Source organism: Herpailurus yagouaroundi, unplaced genomic scaffold (genome assembly GCF_014898765.1).
Source record: "Herpailurus yagouaroundi ecotype Mexico unplaced genomic scaffold, PumYag 184, whole genome shotgun sequence".
Taxonomy (NCBI): domain Eukaryota; kingdom Metazoa; phylum Chordata; class Mammalia; order Carnivora; family Felidae; genus Herpailurus; species Herpailurus yagouaroundi.
In genome coordinates this window covers 33,566,228-33,582,159 of record NW_024412415.1, presented here as the reverse complement: position 1 = coordinate 33,582,159, position 15,932 = coordinate 33,566,228, and the positions used below count along the sequence as shown (strand labels likewise).

The 15,932-nt window shown below is 42.9% G+C and overlaps 1 non-coding gene across 1 annotated transcript; it reads left to right on the top strand.

Moving 5' to 3' along the window:
- Positions 1-15,090: 15,090 nt before the first annotated feature.
- Positions 15,091-15,196, top strand: LOC121042193 (U6 spliceosomal RNA). Its single transcript, XR_005796036.1, has one exon. It is a non-coding gene; the product is annotated as a U6 spliceosomal RNA (small nuclear RNA).
- The last annotated feature ends 736 nt before the right edge of the window (positions 15,197-15,932 follow it).

Genomic DNA, 15,932 nt, shown 5'->3' with positions numbered 1-15,932 from the left:
TATAGGTCTCCCTTTATATGTGAGGGCACGTTTACCCCTTGCTGCTTTCAGAATTTTCTCTTTATCCTTGTATTTTGCCAGTTTCACTATGATATGTCGTGCAGAAGATCGATTCAAGTTACGTCTGAAGGGAGTTCTCTGTGCCTCTTGGATTTCAATGCCTTTTTCCTTCCCCACTTCAGGGAAGTTCTCAGCTATTATTTCTTCGAGTACCCCTTCAGCACCTTTCCCTCTCTCTTCCTCCTCTGGGATACCAATTATGCGTATATTATTTCTTTTTAGTGTATCACTTAGTTCTCTAATTTTCCCCTCATACTCCTGGATTTTTTTATCTCTCTTTTTCTCAGCTTCCTCTTTTTCCATAACTTTATCTTCTAGTTCACCTATTCTCTCCTCTGCCTCTTCAATCCGAGCCGTGGTGGTTTCCATTTTGTTATGCATTTCATTTAAAGCGTTTTTCAGCTCCTCGTGACTGTTCCTTAGTCCCTTGATCTCTGTAGCAAGAGATTCTCTGCTGTCAGCTATACTGTTTTCAAGCCCAGCGATTAATTTTATGACTATTATTCTAAATTCACTTTCTGTTATATTATTTAAATCCTTTTTGATCAGCTCATTAGCTGTTGTTATTTCCTGGAGATTCTTCTGAGGGGAATTCTTCCACTTGGTCATTTTGGATAGTCCCTGGCATGGTGAGGACCTGCAGGGCACTTCCCCTGTGCTGTGGTGTATAACTGGAGTTGGTGGGCAGAGCCACAGTCAGACCTGATGTCTGCCCCCAGCCCACCGCTGGGGCCACAGTCAGACTGGTGCGTGCCTTCTCTTCCCCTCTCCTAGGGGCGGGATTCCCTGTGGGGTGGGGTGGCCTGTCTGGGCTACTTGCACACTGCCAGGCTTGTGATGCTGGGGATCTGGCGTCTTAGCTGGGGTGGGTAGGCAAGGTGCACAGGGGCAGGAGGGGCAGGCTTAGCTTGCTTCTCCTTAGGTGATCCACTTCAGGAGGGGCCCTGTGGCAGCAGGAGGGAGTCAGATCCGCTGCCGGAGGTTTGGCTCCGCAGAAGCGCAGAGTTGGGTGTTTGCGCGGAGCGAGCAAGTTCCCTGGCGGGAACTGGTTCTCTTTGGGATTTTGGCTGGGGGATGGGCAGGGAAGATGGCGCTGGCGAGCGCCTTTGTTCCCCACCAAACTGAGCTCTGTCGTCCGGGGGCTCAGCAGCTTTCCTTCCCTTTGTCCTCCAGCCTTCCCGCTTTCTGAGCAGAGCTGTTAACTTATGACCTCCCAGCCGCTAAGTCGCGCTTGCTGTCGGAACACGGTCCGTCAGGCCCCTCCGCTTTTTGCAAGCCAGACTCGGGGGCTCTGCTTGGCCGGCGAGCCGCCCCTCCGCCCCGGCTCCCTCCCGCCAGTCCGTGGAGCGCGCACCGCCTCGCCACCCTTCCTACCCTCTTCCGTGGGCCTCTCGTCTGTGCTTGGCTCCGGCGACTCCGCTCTGCTAATCCTCTGGTGGTTTTCTGGGTTATTTAGGCAGGTGTAGGTGGAATCTAAGTGATCAGCAGGACGCGCGGTGAGCCCAGCGTCCTCCTACGCCGCCATCTTCCTTTCCTCAAAAAAAGGATTTCTTAATGGCTATGCTGATGGATTATACCAAGCATGACTTCTTTCTATTTCCCTGAATCCTTGTGGTAAGATCTCCATGAAAGATTAAAACCAAGGAAAGATGGATGTCTCTTTCTTAACTTTAAAAAGCTCAGGTAGGGGCGCCTGGGTGGCGCAATCGGTTAAGCGTCCGACTTCAGCCAGGTCACGATCTCGCGCTCCGTGAGTTCGAGCCCCGCGTCGGGCTCTGGGCTGATGGCTCAGAGCCTGGAGCCTGTTTCCGATTCTGTGTCTCCCTCTCTCTCTGCCCCTCCCCCATTCATGCTCTGTCTCTCTCTGTCCCAAAAATAAATAAACGTTGAAAAAAAAAAATTAAAAAAAAAAAAAGCTCAGGTATATGTTCTGATTATATATTACATCTGTTCAACATAGAAAATAAATAAAATTAAGAAACAAGCAGTAAAAATTACTCATGATCCCAGCCCACAAAATAATTAGCTACAACTAAAAGTTTTATATATGACTATATACACAGATACACACACACACACACACACACACACACACACACATATCATAATATATTTACATGGTGGAAAAATTAGAAATGATAGCTAATTGTGTATAAAAATTAAAGTCAAATACATAGCCTTCTGGAGGTTTTTATTAATTTAAAAAAAGTTGTTTTAATTTTTATTTTTAGAGAGAAAGAGAGCAAGCAAGTGGGGGAGAGGGGCAGAGGAGAGAGAGAGAGAGAGAGAGAGAGAGAGACAAGGAGAGAGAGAATCTTAAGCAGGCTTCACCCTTAGCACAGAGCCCCACACAGGAATCAGTTCCACAACCCTGGGATCATGACCTGAGCTGAAACCAAGAGTCAGATGCTCAACCAACTGAGCCACTCAGGTGCCCCATTTTCCTAGAGCTTTTTTTTCCTTTTTTCTTTTTAGTTTATTTATTTATTTTGAAAGAGGGAGAGAGTAGGGGAGGGGCAGAGAGAGAGAGGGAGAGAGAAAACCCTAAGCAAGCTCTATGCTGTCAGCTAGCAGCCTGACATGGGCTTGATCTCACAACTATGAGATCATGACCTGAGCCAGAATCAAGAGTTGGATGCTTAACCAACTGAGCCATCTGGGCACCACATCTCCTGGAGTTTTTTTTGTACTACCTATGTTTGTATATCTCTTTTTTAACCAAGAGCTGGAATCATACTATACACATTGTTCTATAATTCTCCTCTGAAAATATGTTATCATTAATCATCATTATTAGCATCATGAGTATTATTATTTATTGAAATGTATACTTCTATGGAGGTACCATTATCCCCATTTTACAGATTAAGAAATTGAGGATGACAGACATTAAATAAATTATGTTCTAGAGCAATTGTAACCAAGTCTTATAGAATTCAAACTCATGCACTTAATCTATGTCTATTAATCTAAGTAAATCCCCACTTAGAATACTGTTTTAAAGTTAATTGTTCAATTTATTAAAGTTACAAACGTAAAATCCCAGTTCAATTTACAATGTAAATAGTTCTCTTATTTTCCTTATAAATGCAGAACAATTTAATAATTATTAATAAGGAGCTTGTATGACTTTTGGTTCCTCTTATAAATGTTATTAAATGCTTTAATTATTTCAAGTTAAATTTTGAAATTTAATATAGTCAGTTTCCTTTTGAAGTATTTCAATATCTGACTTACAGAGAAACCTCTCCAAAGTATCTATTTGCAAATTCAATCAATTAAATATAAATATGATGAGTCAAAATGCCTTTAATTTTTCCCATACTGCTTATAAAATAAATGAGATTTAAACATTAAATGACAAGCTTAAACCAATTATTCAATTACATATTATAAGTTAGAATTGCAAACCTAGCATGCTAAATTCTGTCAAACAGTACAAACTCCTAAAGTGCCGGACAGAAATAAATTCATTAAAACTATTAATAAATATTAACACGGCTTGTTTGATTTACCTCTTCATCTTCATAGTTAATTCTAAATACCCTTGAATCAAAACATATTTATCTAGCTCCAGTTCATGTAATGGGATAGTGGCCTGTAGTAGATTAACTCTCTTGCCAATAACAATTATAAATCCTGGACAAAATATAAAAAACAACTGTGTGAAGGCACAGGAGAGCAACCCAAAGTAGAGAGAGATGGGAAGGATATTATCCTTGAAAAAGGGAAGCTCCTGTGTGATGTACACATTGAATCAGATTTTCCCCAGAAGACAGTTCCAGTTCTGGAAGTGATCTAGACACAATGGAAATTGAAGGATGGGGAGTCCCAGAAAGAAAAAAAAGCCACAAAAGAAAAAGATCTGAATTCTTCATATAAATTTCCCTTAAATCCTTGACTGATTCCTAAGGTACGTATGCATGTAACAAAGCTCCAAGAAATCCAGCAAAAAGAAGGAGGTCAGGGTCACTTGGTGGCTCAGTCAGTTGAGTGTCCATCTTTGGCTCAGATCATCATCTCATGGTTCCTGGGTTCTAGTCCCACATAGGGTTTTGCTCTGACAGCATGGAGCCTGGTTCAGATTCTCTGTCTCCCTCTCTCTCTTCCCTTCCCCCACTCTCTCTCTCTCTCTCTTTCTCTCTCTGTCTGTTTCTCTCTCTCTCTCTCTCTCAAAAATAAATGAACATTAGGAAAAAAAAAAAGCAGGCTAAGGAACTTAGCTGAGATTTTAGCAGTTGCCTAGGACTCGGGAGTTTAAGTTTGGCATTGAAGTCCAACCAAATGAGAGAAATTTGGTACATGGCTTGGGCTTTCCACTGACAAAACAGAAGAGCCACACTTTATGAGTAAAGACCACATCTGAGGACCACAGGCCAAACTGAATATAGCTACCCTAACAAGGGCCAAAACGAATCCCCCAAGAATCAAGGTAATTTGCCAGTAATTTAACTGCTGCCATAGGAGAATATAATACTCTTTACAAGAAGATCACTCAACCCAGAGTTTCTACAGCATATTATTCACAATGCCCAATATGCAATAAGAAAATTATTAAACATGCAAAGAAGCAAAAAATGTGACCTGGAATTAAGAGGTAGTAGCAGCAGACCCACGGGTGACTCGTATGTTGGAATTGGCTGACAAAGACCTTGAAATTGGTATAATAAATATGATAGAGAACCTATAAGAAAACATGGGCAAATGGGTGAACAGATAGGGAATTTCAATGGAGAAATGAGAAAATTTTTTTTAAAGAATCAGAAATTCTAGGATTCTAGAAATTCTAGATGCATAACCCAAATGTAATCATGAGAAAATACCAAAATATCCTTCGGTAATGACAAGATAATTCTCAGTTCAAGACATTCTCAGATGAAGGAAGACTACAAGAAGTTGTTACCAGAAGATTGACCCTAACATAGTAGATAAAGAAAGTTCTAGGGGTGCCTTTTTGGCTCAGTCGGTTAGGCAACAAACTCTTGGTTTAGGCTCAGGTCATGATCTCACGGTTTGTGAGTTTGAGCCCCACATTGACTCTGTGCTAACAACTCAGAGCCTATTTGGGATTCTCTCTCTCTCCCTTTCTCTCTGCCCCTCTCCTGCTCTCTCTCTCTCTCTCTCTCTCTCTCTCCCTCAAAATAAATAAACTTAAAAAAAAAAGAAAATTCTTCAATAGGAAGGAAATGATAAAAGGAGCAAATTTGAAAAATCAGCAATGAAAAAAAGAATAACAAAAAAAAATTAAAATGTTGATAATTAAAGTTATGTTTGATGGTTGAAGCAAAAATTAAAATGCTGTGTGGTATGGTTCTTAATGCATATGAATAAATATTTAAGACTATGATATGGAAGAGGATAGAGAGACCTAAATCCTTCTACACGTCACTCAAAATCGTAAAATCTTGAGACCAATTGTCTTAGTCTGCTTGGGCTGCTATAACAAAATACCACAGACTATGTTTAAACAACAGAAATTTATTTTCTCACAGTTCTGGAGACTAGGTGACCAAGATCAGGGTTCCAGTTGATTCAGTTCCTGGTAAAAGCTCTCTCCCTGGCTCGTAGATGGCCACTCCCTTGCTGTATGCTCACATAATTCTTCTTTGTGCTCCCACAGAAAAGCAGAGGGAGATCTTTTTTCCTCTTCTTATAGGACCACCAGTCCTACCCAATTAGGGCTGAACCCCATGACCTCATTTAACTTTGATTACCTCCTCTAGACCCTATCTCCAAATATAGTCATATTGGGGGAGTAGGGCTTCCACATATGAATTTGGGGGGAACATAATTCAGCCCACTAGTGAATGGTGATAAGTTATACATGTATAACATAATACCTAGAGCAACCACTGAAAAATATATGACAGAGAAACCTTCAAAAACTCTATAGATACAAAGAAGACATACAAATATCCAAAAGTATATGAAAAGATGACTAACATCACTAATGATGAGGGAAATGAAAATCAAAATAACAAAGAGATATCTCTTCACCTCTATTGGAATGGCTACTATTGGGGCGCCTGGGTGGCTCAGTCAGTTAAGCATCCAACTCTTGATTTCAGCTCAGGTCATGATCTCGTGGTTCGTGAGTTTGAGCCCCACAAGGGGCTCTGCACTGACAACATGGAGCCTGCTTGGGATTCTCTCTCCCTTTTTCTCTGCCCCTCCCCTGCTCTCATTCACTCTCTCTCTCTCAAAATAAATAAATAAACTTAAAAACAAACCAGAAAATGGGGTGCCTGGGTGGCTCAGTCAGTTAAGTGTCTGACTCTTGATCTCAGCTCAGGTCATGACCTCACGATTCGAGTCCCGCATTGGGCTCTGCACTGACAGCGCGGGGCCCGCTTGGGATTCTCCCTCTCCCTCTCTCTGCCCCTCCCCCGCTCACTCTTTCTCTCAAAAATAAATAAATATTTAAAAAAAATGTTTTAATAGAAAGAAATCCTGCTGTATGTGACAATGTAAACAAATTTGGAGAACGCTATGCTAAGTGAAATAAGCCAGTCACAGAAGGACAAACACTGCCTGATTCCACTCATCTGAAGAAACTAAAATAAACTCATAGGGACGGAAAGCTGAATGGTGGTTGCCAGGAACAGGAAGGAGGGGAATAAAGAGCTCTTATTCAACAGACCTGAAGTTTCAGTGAAGCAAGATGAATCAGTTCTAGAGATCTGCTATATAATATCATGCCTATAACAATACTGTGATATATTCTTAAAAATTCGTTAAGAGAGTAGATCTCACGTTAAATGTTCTCACCATGGGGCGTTTGGGTGGCTCAGCTGGTTAAGCATCTGACTCTTGATTTCAGCTCAGGTCATGATCTCACAGTTCATGAGTTTGAGCCCCGCATCAGGCTCTGTGCACTGACAGCTAGGAGCCTGCTTGGGATTCTCTCCCTCCCTCTCTCTCTGTTCCTCCCCTGCTTGTGCTCTCTCTCTCTCTCTCTCTCTCTCTCTCAAAATAAATAAATAAACTTAAAAAAAATAAAGTGTTTTTTAAAAAAATGTTCTCACACAATAAAACAAACAGAAAGTCAACAAAGCAATGGTAAGAAGGTTGTACTGAGAAGTGTGGATTTTTAACAATAAATGAATCTAGTACTCTGGGAAAGAAAAAACCCAGCATAGGTTAAGTCACATAAAGTTCTAATGTTCAAGGAAAAGCCTGAGAGACAGCACCTTGGCAAGGTTCCAGGATCCAAAATCAACACACAAAAGTCCATCACATCTTAATATACTAGCAACAAACGTGTGCAAAACAAAATTTAAAACACAAGGCCACTTATAATCCCCCCAAAACAAGTGAAATACCTAGATCTGAATCTAACACAATGTGTACACGATCTGTAGCTGGTTATTGCATCTTCTCGGGTATCACAGGGCTTCAGTTGGTGCCATTATTGATGATTTTCACTTTGATTGTTTGATTAAAGTGTTGTCTCTCAGGCTTTTCAACCGCAAAGGTACTCCTTTAGAATGTTTTTTTTAAAAATTGTATACGGTAAAATGTGTTTTTGGGTGCGCAGTCCGGTGAGTTTTGACAAATATGTGGAGTCATGTAACCACCACCAGAGGCTAGATACAGAACAATTCTGTCCCTCCAGAAAAAACTGCTTTACGCTGCCCCTTTTCGGTCAAGTCTACCCTCCACTCCTCACACCTACCAATCACTGACCTGTCCTCCATCCTGTAGTTTTGCCCTTTCCATAATGTCATATAAGTGGGATTCTGCAGTATGTGTAATAGCTAAGGTTATTCTATTGCCCTTTGCAACTCATATTCACGGGGAAGTAATATTAAACTATATAATATCCTGTTCTTCATCATACTTGCTATTTATTTATTCACCTGTTTATAGCAGTATGAACTCATGGTTTCCTGACTGATTAGATGGTCATAATCCATTGCGATCATTATGTGTTTTGAGGCTCGAATTGTCCCTGATTTGACTAAGGAGAGTCCTTCAGCTGGCATCTATGTCCCTCTGACATATCCCCATCATTTTTGAGTACTTCCTGGCTTTCCAGCATAAGATAGCTCAGGCTCACTTTGTGCTCATCCCTGTGGGGATGTGCCTCGTTGCAGGTCCTTTCAGTAGACAGAGCAAGAGAACAGGCACATGAGTGTGCATGTACATATGTATGTATATGGTACAAACATAGGCATGTGTTTCCACCCATATTTATTTCTATCTCTATCTATTGATAGCCAGAAGCTCATACCAATACCTTGAATTCCAGTCTGACATCACAGCGTTCAAATTGTATCCTTTTCCATATTTGTAACTCTTTTCTGACAGTGAGAAGCATGGCTCCATCATCCCTAATATGTTTACTTATTTGGTGTATAACCAATTTCACATCACTGCCACCAACCCCTCACTCATGCAAAACTCCCATCCGGGCTTCAGCTTCTCACATTGGACGAGCCCACTGCATAAGCACTCGTCCTTACCCTGCTTGGGATCCGACATCCAATATCAGGCTGGCCTTCTAGATGGATGCCCTTCTTTCTCCTGGGCGGGTTCTGACACCCCACTCGGGGCCTCCTGAGCGCCCCCATCCTGCTCAGTATCTGACACCCCCCGATAGCCCTTGTTTCTATGGGGATCTCCTCTTCACCTTGCTTGGGCTTTGAGTTTCCAGCATGGGCCACCCGACTTGTGAATGCACTTCCTGTGCCAGTCTGCCCCTCCCCTGCCACATGACTATCCTTCTCACACTGTGCTGGGCATCTCTGTTATGCAATACCCTTCTTATGGTGTTTTTTTTTTTTTTAAGTTTATTTTGAGAGAGAGAGAGAGCGAGCAAGCAGGGCTTCGAAGGGCATAGAGAGAGGGAGAGAGGGAATCCCAAGCAGGCTCCCCACTGTCAGCACAGAGCCCAGTGTGGGGCTTGAACTCACGAACCATGAGATCCCGACCTGTGCTGAAATCAAGAGTCGGATGCTTAACCCACTGAGCCACCCAGGAGCCCCTCTTATGGTGCTCTGGCTCCTGTACTCTGCCTTGGGCCACCCGCCCACATGGATGCCCTCCTCATCCTGGCAGACAGAGAGATTGAGACAGACCACCTCGGTCGAGTTGAAGCTGGTCTATGTCCACCCCTTAGAGCAATGACCATCCATGAGTCTCAGCGGGAGGGCCTGGGTTTTACCTTGGTGGATTTTAAATTCCCGTATTTGTCTCCTTTGGTGAGATTGCCAAAATCTCTGCTTAGCTTTTTAGCCCCTTAGCAACGGCCTGCTAATTTTCTTGGCGTCTCATGAGTTCAATTTAGGTGTCAACACATGTCTGGAGATGGGATGATGAATACAATTTCAGGCTCGCTTCTTTGTATTTCCCTTTTTTCCGGGGTCTTCACGCCTCAAATCCTGGCTACCTTAACGATAGCCCTGTACTCCAACTTTTGCCTCCATAACCTGCTAAGTTTGCTGCAGGTGCTACGCTGCTGCTTTGCAGTCTCTATCACCAGAACCGCGAACTGGCAACGCACCTCGAGGGGGAACGTTACTAAAAGTGTAGGTCCCAGTCGCGGCGCTTCTCCTGGCTTTAGGATGTTGTTCCTCCAGGCGCCAGCGGGCTTGCTTACCCTCCAATGCAGTCACAAAGCAGCTTTTTAATAAATAAATAAGTAATTAATTAATAACGTGTATTTATTTACTTTCAGAGAGGGAGAGAGAGAACGCGTGCCCGCATGCACTCATTGGAGAGCGGCAGAGAGAAGCCTAAGCAGGCTCCGTGCTGTGGGGGCGGTGGGGAAGGGGGGCTCCATCTCATGAGATGTGGGATCATGACCCGAGCCAAAATCAGGAGTCACCCAGGCGCCCCCAAAAGCAGGTTTTTTAAAAATGTGGTTTTCGTAGCGGTTCTCAGCAGAATAAATCTGATACCAGCTACTCTGTCCTAGCTAGAAGCAGACGTCTACCTTTGGTTTTGTGTTTGCTTTTTGTTTCACGTTCCTTCAAGTTGGTAAGTCGCTAGTGTCCCGTGTCATTTCAGGGGAAAGGACGGGAGCGTGTGTAGACCGCCAGCCACCCTTCTAGAGTAATTCCCTCTTTAGGTGCTGGAGGAAATTAGGTGTATTCTATTCCTCTCTAGAAAGAAAATGAAACCAGCCATCCTATCCGATTCGGGTTCTCTGTACCCTGAAGGGCTCAGATGTGAGTGGAAAATGTTGTTCTCAGTACGTAGCCCATTTCTTCCTTTCATCGAGGCTGTATTATAAAATGTAGAAATTTCAAGCTGGAGTTAACCAAATTAGAGCATATTTTAAATGTTTATGCATAATGAACATGACCTTTTTCAAAATACAAAACATGTGATTCTTTACAGTTTGTTATTTGTTAGATACCCAGAAGGATTGTAAGGCTATTAATTAACAATGCTCTATCAGCACTGGTATCCAGTAAAGGGACACAAATTTAAAATCATAAGAAAAACAACTCCCCCCCCCCATTCTTGTCAGTGTACCTTGTAAGTAGAGATATCATCACATTGTGATATAACATCCACGTTGTAAATGTGAGTGCTGTTCTGTGAAATGTGAATCCCTGGCGATGACAGGCTCTAACGGGAGGAACTGTACCAGAGAAACGCAAATTAAACAGAAAGGTCTAACTGAGGCCTTGCCCCTAAGGATAAACTCTGAAAGAAAAGGATGAAGGTATAAAAAAAATTGCCAGCTTTAAAAGTGTTTTAGTAGGGGCGCCTGGGTGGCTCAGTCCGTTAAGAGTCCTACTTTGGCGCAGGTCATGATCTCATGGGCCATGAGTTCGAGCCCCGCGTTGGGCTCTGTGCTGACAGCTCGGAGCCTGGGGCCTGCTTTGGATTCTGTGGCTCCTTCTCTCTCTGGCCCTCCCCCCCTCTTTTCCTCTCTCTCTCTCAAAAATAAAATTGAAAAAATAATAAAAAAAATAAAAGTGTTTTACTACATTTGTCTTCACACCAGAATGCAAGAAGGTAGTTATGCACTAACTTCTATGGCTCATTTTGAGCCACCCCAATTGTTGCAAGACAGTGCAGCCTGGCAGGCAGGGTATGGACTCTGGGCAGGACCAAGGTCTAAATCTCAGCTCTATCCCCCATGCACTAACTGTGCGACCCCCAGCAGTTTCACCAATAGGGGGTTTGTTTCCCCAAAAGAAACAAGAAACCAATAACCATCTTGCAGGGTTGGAAGAACGAGATAAGACAATGGTACGTGAAAGCACTTGGAGAATTAGTGACTAATTTTAGTGACTATTTTCAAAGATGGTTTAAGATTTCAGTGACTGCTAAGACATTGAATACCCTGTCTGCATTATCTGCTCCACATAGAGGGTACTCTCGTTTTCTACAATGGCTGGCAAAAATTTAATTCAGGAGTCCAGTTGGGTGAGAATGGCTGTACATAATATACATGTGTAAATAGTTTTCATGAGCACGAAATGATAAAGATCTAGAAGACTCTAGCATTATCCTGGTTGGATCTCTTCATTTGGTAGATGAGGAAACCGAGGTCCAGGAGGTGAAAGGCCTTGCCCTTATAGGTATCTTCCTTCATTACTGGCAGAGCCAGACTGGCATACGGTGGGAGGGGGAGGGCAGACCCCTGACCCCCCTCTCTTCCCACTGTGTCCACACGGATCCTGGTTTACTTGGAGGCCTAGGGTCCCACAGGCACTTTCTCTCTTCTGCCTTATTCTAATGGCCAAAGCAAGTCACACGGCCAGCCCAGATTCAAGGCTAGGGAAGTGGGGTCCATCTCTCGACAGGAAGAGGGACAAAGTCATGTTGCAGCAGGCGTGGATACACAACAGGGTAAAAAACTAAGAATAACACAAGGGGCAAATATCTTCCAAGGCCCTGATCTTCGCTCTGTGCAAAAGTAGCCATGAGTCTCACACACATGTTTTTAAGTGTAAGAATTATGCATGTCTTCGGACTTTGTAGGCATCTGTGAACTGTGGAGAAGGCTTCCGGGGGCAGGGGAAGGGGGCAATTCTATACCCGAGTGCCCACTGCAGCCCCATGCAGGGGGCTGAGGCCAGTGTGAGGCAACAATCTGCAGCACTCAGTGATCTGGCCCTGGGGGCTCACAAGCAAGGTAAGATACCCTTGGGGACGGTCACGAGAGTGAATGGCAGTGGACAACAAGCAACTCAGTGTGGTCACAAGGGGTGAGAGTAGCTTGCTGGCAGGCAGGACAGCAAAGCTTCCTTGAAAGACTTGAAATTTATACCAGGCAGGGAAAGGCAGCTAGGACTTAACTTGCCAGATAGAGGGAGGGGAGCATAGAGGGGATATAGAGGGAGGGGAGCATAGAGATAGAGGGGAGATAGAAAGTGCAACATCAAGGGCAAGCCTGGGCTACTGGGGGAAGGTGGATGGCATTCAAGATGGAAAGACGGGGTTAAGCCAGATAACAGAAACCTTCCATCCAGGATGGCTGGAAGGATGCTGCACCTACAGGAGCATCAGTCTGTGAGGCGGGGACGTGGAAGAGGAGGACAGATCTGGTGGTGTCTGTGAGGCAGGGCTGGAACAACTTCCGGAACAGAGCAGAGAGAAACTGCATCAGCCCAGGTGCTGGTGCATTAAGGTCTGGGTGGTGGAAACCTAAGAGGAAAATAACTAAGGCTGGCTTGGCAGGAGAATTTGGAACATTTATGTCCCTTGCATCCAGATACTCTGGGTAAACTGCATTATAAGGTAATTTAGTGTTTAATGACTTTGAATGTGTATGTATAAAATTGGAGGTTCCTCCCCCCCCCCCCCACTGTTATTTCCACTCTTTTACCCTAAATACAAAAATATTACTCACGTGCTTGGTTAACAGAATTTTTCGGCTTATTTTTTTTCATCCCTGAAAAAATTTCTAGTGCAAAAGCAAATCAAATGTATATAACTAGGAAAAAGTTTTGTATTTGACACTGTTCATTTATAGCACTTAAAACCAGTTCTGTTTAGACTCAGTATTTCAGTATTTACACTCTAGGCCTGTACTGTCCAACTTATATGTGTATGAAATGTGGTCAGTCCAAATTGAAATGTGCTAGAAGTGCAAATTATATACCGATTTCAAAGGCTGTACAATAAAACAATGTAAAATGTCTTTTTAATCATTTTTATATCGATTACTTAGTGAAATTATAATGTTTTGAATGTATTGGGTTAAGTAAAATATATTGTTAAAGTGAATTTTGCCTACTTCTTTTTACTTTTTTTTTAACATGACTATTAAAAAAAGGTAAAATTATACATGGGTTTACATTTGTGGCTCACATTATATTTCCATTGGGCAGTGCTATTTAAAAAGCTCCATTTGTCTAGAAATGTTATGTTATAGTGGCCCATACTGCAGTTAATGACGTTAACAGGTGGAAAGGGTTTGCACGCTCAGTGAAACAAGAAGTTGTTCCGTACATTTCTCTTTTCTTCCATGCTGAATCTGTGATTTAGTGATAAATCATACAAATTATCTTGAAGCACATGCTGTGTTACATACTTTCAAGGGCAGCCATTTCTGTGATTATGACTTCTTTTCCCACAGGGGAGGGAATACGAAAGAGATTTGCCATGAAAATTTCCATTCGTTAACAAGTTTTAATAATAAGTATTTTAGATTATCACCAAAGCGTGATAATGTGCCTCCCTGATTTTAACACCAGTTTACAAAGTCTACATGCGGCCAGCAATAGACCCTTACTGAACAGGTGTGAAGTTTTGTTGTTGCTGCTATTGTTTAATTAGGTCTCTTAAGTGTCTCTTTTTGTTTTTTTGAGAGACAGGGGGGGGGGGGGGCAAAGAGAGGGGAACAGAGGGTCCCTGAGCCCAAGTCAGCTGCTCAACAGGCTGAGCCCTCCGGGTGCCCCTCGGTTTTTTTGTTTTGTTCTGTTTTGTTTGTAAAGTTTATATATTTATTTTGAGAGAGACAGGGGGCAGCGTGAGTCAGGGAGGAACACCGAGAAAGGTAGAAAATCCCAAGCAGGCTCTGCACTGACAGCACGGAGCCGGATGCCGGGCTCTACCCCACAAACCATGAGATCATGATCAGAGCCAAAACCAAGAGCTGGAGGCTCAACCAACGGAGTGCCCCCAGGGGCTCCCCAGGCGCCCCTCCTCAGTGTCTTTTAATCTACAGCAGTCCCTTTGCTGCTGTTGCTTCTTCCCCCCCCCCTTTTTTTTTAATGGCCTTAACTTTTTGAAGATTTTAGGGCAACTGTCTTAGAGAATAGTCCCACTATCTGCTGAATTCCTGGAAAATGAAGATCAGGTCTAGAGAAGGCTGATTACATTCAGGCCACACATTTTAGTAAGAATAATAGCTGATGTTGTATACTTACTACTGCGTCATATTCGGAAGCACAGAGGTCAAGTTTTTCTACCATTCATGATGTTTAAATTGACCGCGTGTTTAAAGTAGTAATTGCCGGATTTCTCCACTGCAAAGGTGTATGTTTCCATTTGTAATTAAAAGTAATCTGGGAGATGCCACCATGTGAATATTCGGTTTCCTAATAGTTGTTCACTTAATGGTTCTAGCACCTATTACCGAACCCTTGCTTGAACCAATTATTTCGTTAGGCGTTGCAAAATGGTGATTTCTAAATTCTCTAATTCCTTTTACGTCTATTAGCTGGGATTCTTCTATAAAGAATCACTGTTTTCTCTCTTTCTCTCCCTTTCTATTGCCATGAGTTCATGGATTGTTATTTATGCCATATTTTACAATCAAGTATAGTCATTACTCATTTTGATGCTCAATCTGTCCCCAATTTGGCCAGTGTCCTTTAGACAGGCCGCATCCCTGTTTAAGCACTTCCTTGCTTAATATCCCAGGCTCACTTTGTCCTTTCTTCACCACAGATCAGGTTTCTTTTAGTGAAGAAACATAGAAGCCAAGATCCGGACATTAGGTATGCTCAGTGCACAAGGCCTCTCAATGAATAGTTGTTTTAAATTGAGATGTAATTCACATACCATAAAATTACCCCTTAAAAAGTGAATAATTCAAAATGCATATCGAAACCACAATGAGTGCTCCCTTCAGCAGCACACATACTAAAACTGGAACAATACAGAGCAGATAGTATGGCCCCTGCACAAAGATGACACACAAATTTGTGAACTGTAAAAAAAAAAAAAAAAAAAAAAAAAAAATCCACGGTGAGATACCATTTTACATCTGTTAAGATGGCTATCATAAGAGGGGCACCTGGGTGGCTCAGTCGGTTAAGTGCTTGACTTCAGCTCAGGTCATGATCTCTCCACTTGTGGGTTTGAGCCCCACGTCGGGCTCTGTGCTGACAGCTCGGAGCCTGGAGCCTGCTTCCGATTCTCTGTCTCCCTCTCTCTGCCCCTCCCCAACTCATGCTCTGTCTCTCTCCCTCTCTCTGTCAAAAATAAATAAACGTTAAAAAAAAATTAAAAACAGAACCTCCATATGACCCAGCAATTCCAGTCTTAGGTATATACTCCTAAGTATTGAAAGCAGGGTGTTGGGGGGGAGAAAAAAGGCATTTGAACAACCATGTTCATCATAGCATTATTCACAATAGCCAGAGAATGGAAGAAACCTAAGTGTTTGTCAACAGATGAAGGGATAAACATAATATTATCTTGCCTTGAAAAGGAAGGATATTCTGCCACATGCTCCAACATGGATGAAACGTGAGGACATCATGCTCAGTGAAATAAACCTGTCACAAAAAGATAAGGAGTATGAGTCCATTTACCAGGAACCTCAAGAAGTCCAGCTCAGGACTGGGAGAGGAGAGAGCGGAGGGTTATTGTTTAATGGGACACGGAGTTTCGGTTTTTGCAAAACAGAAAGAGTTCCAGAAACGGATGCAGGTGATGGTTGCTCAGCGACAGGAACG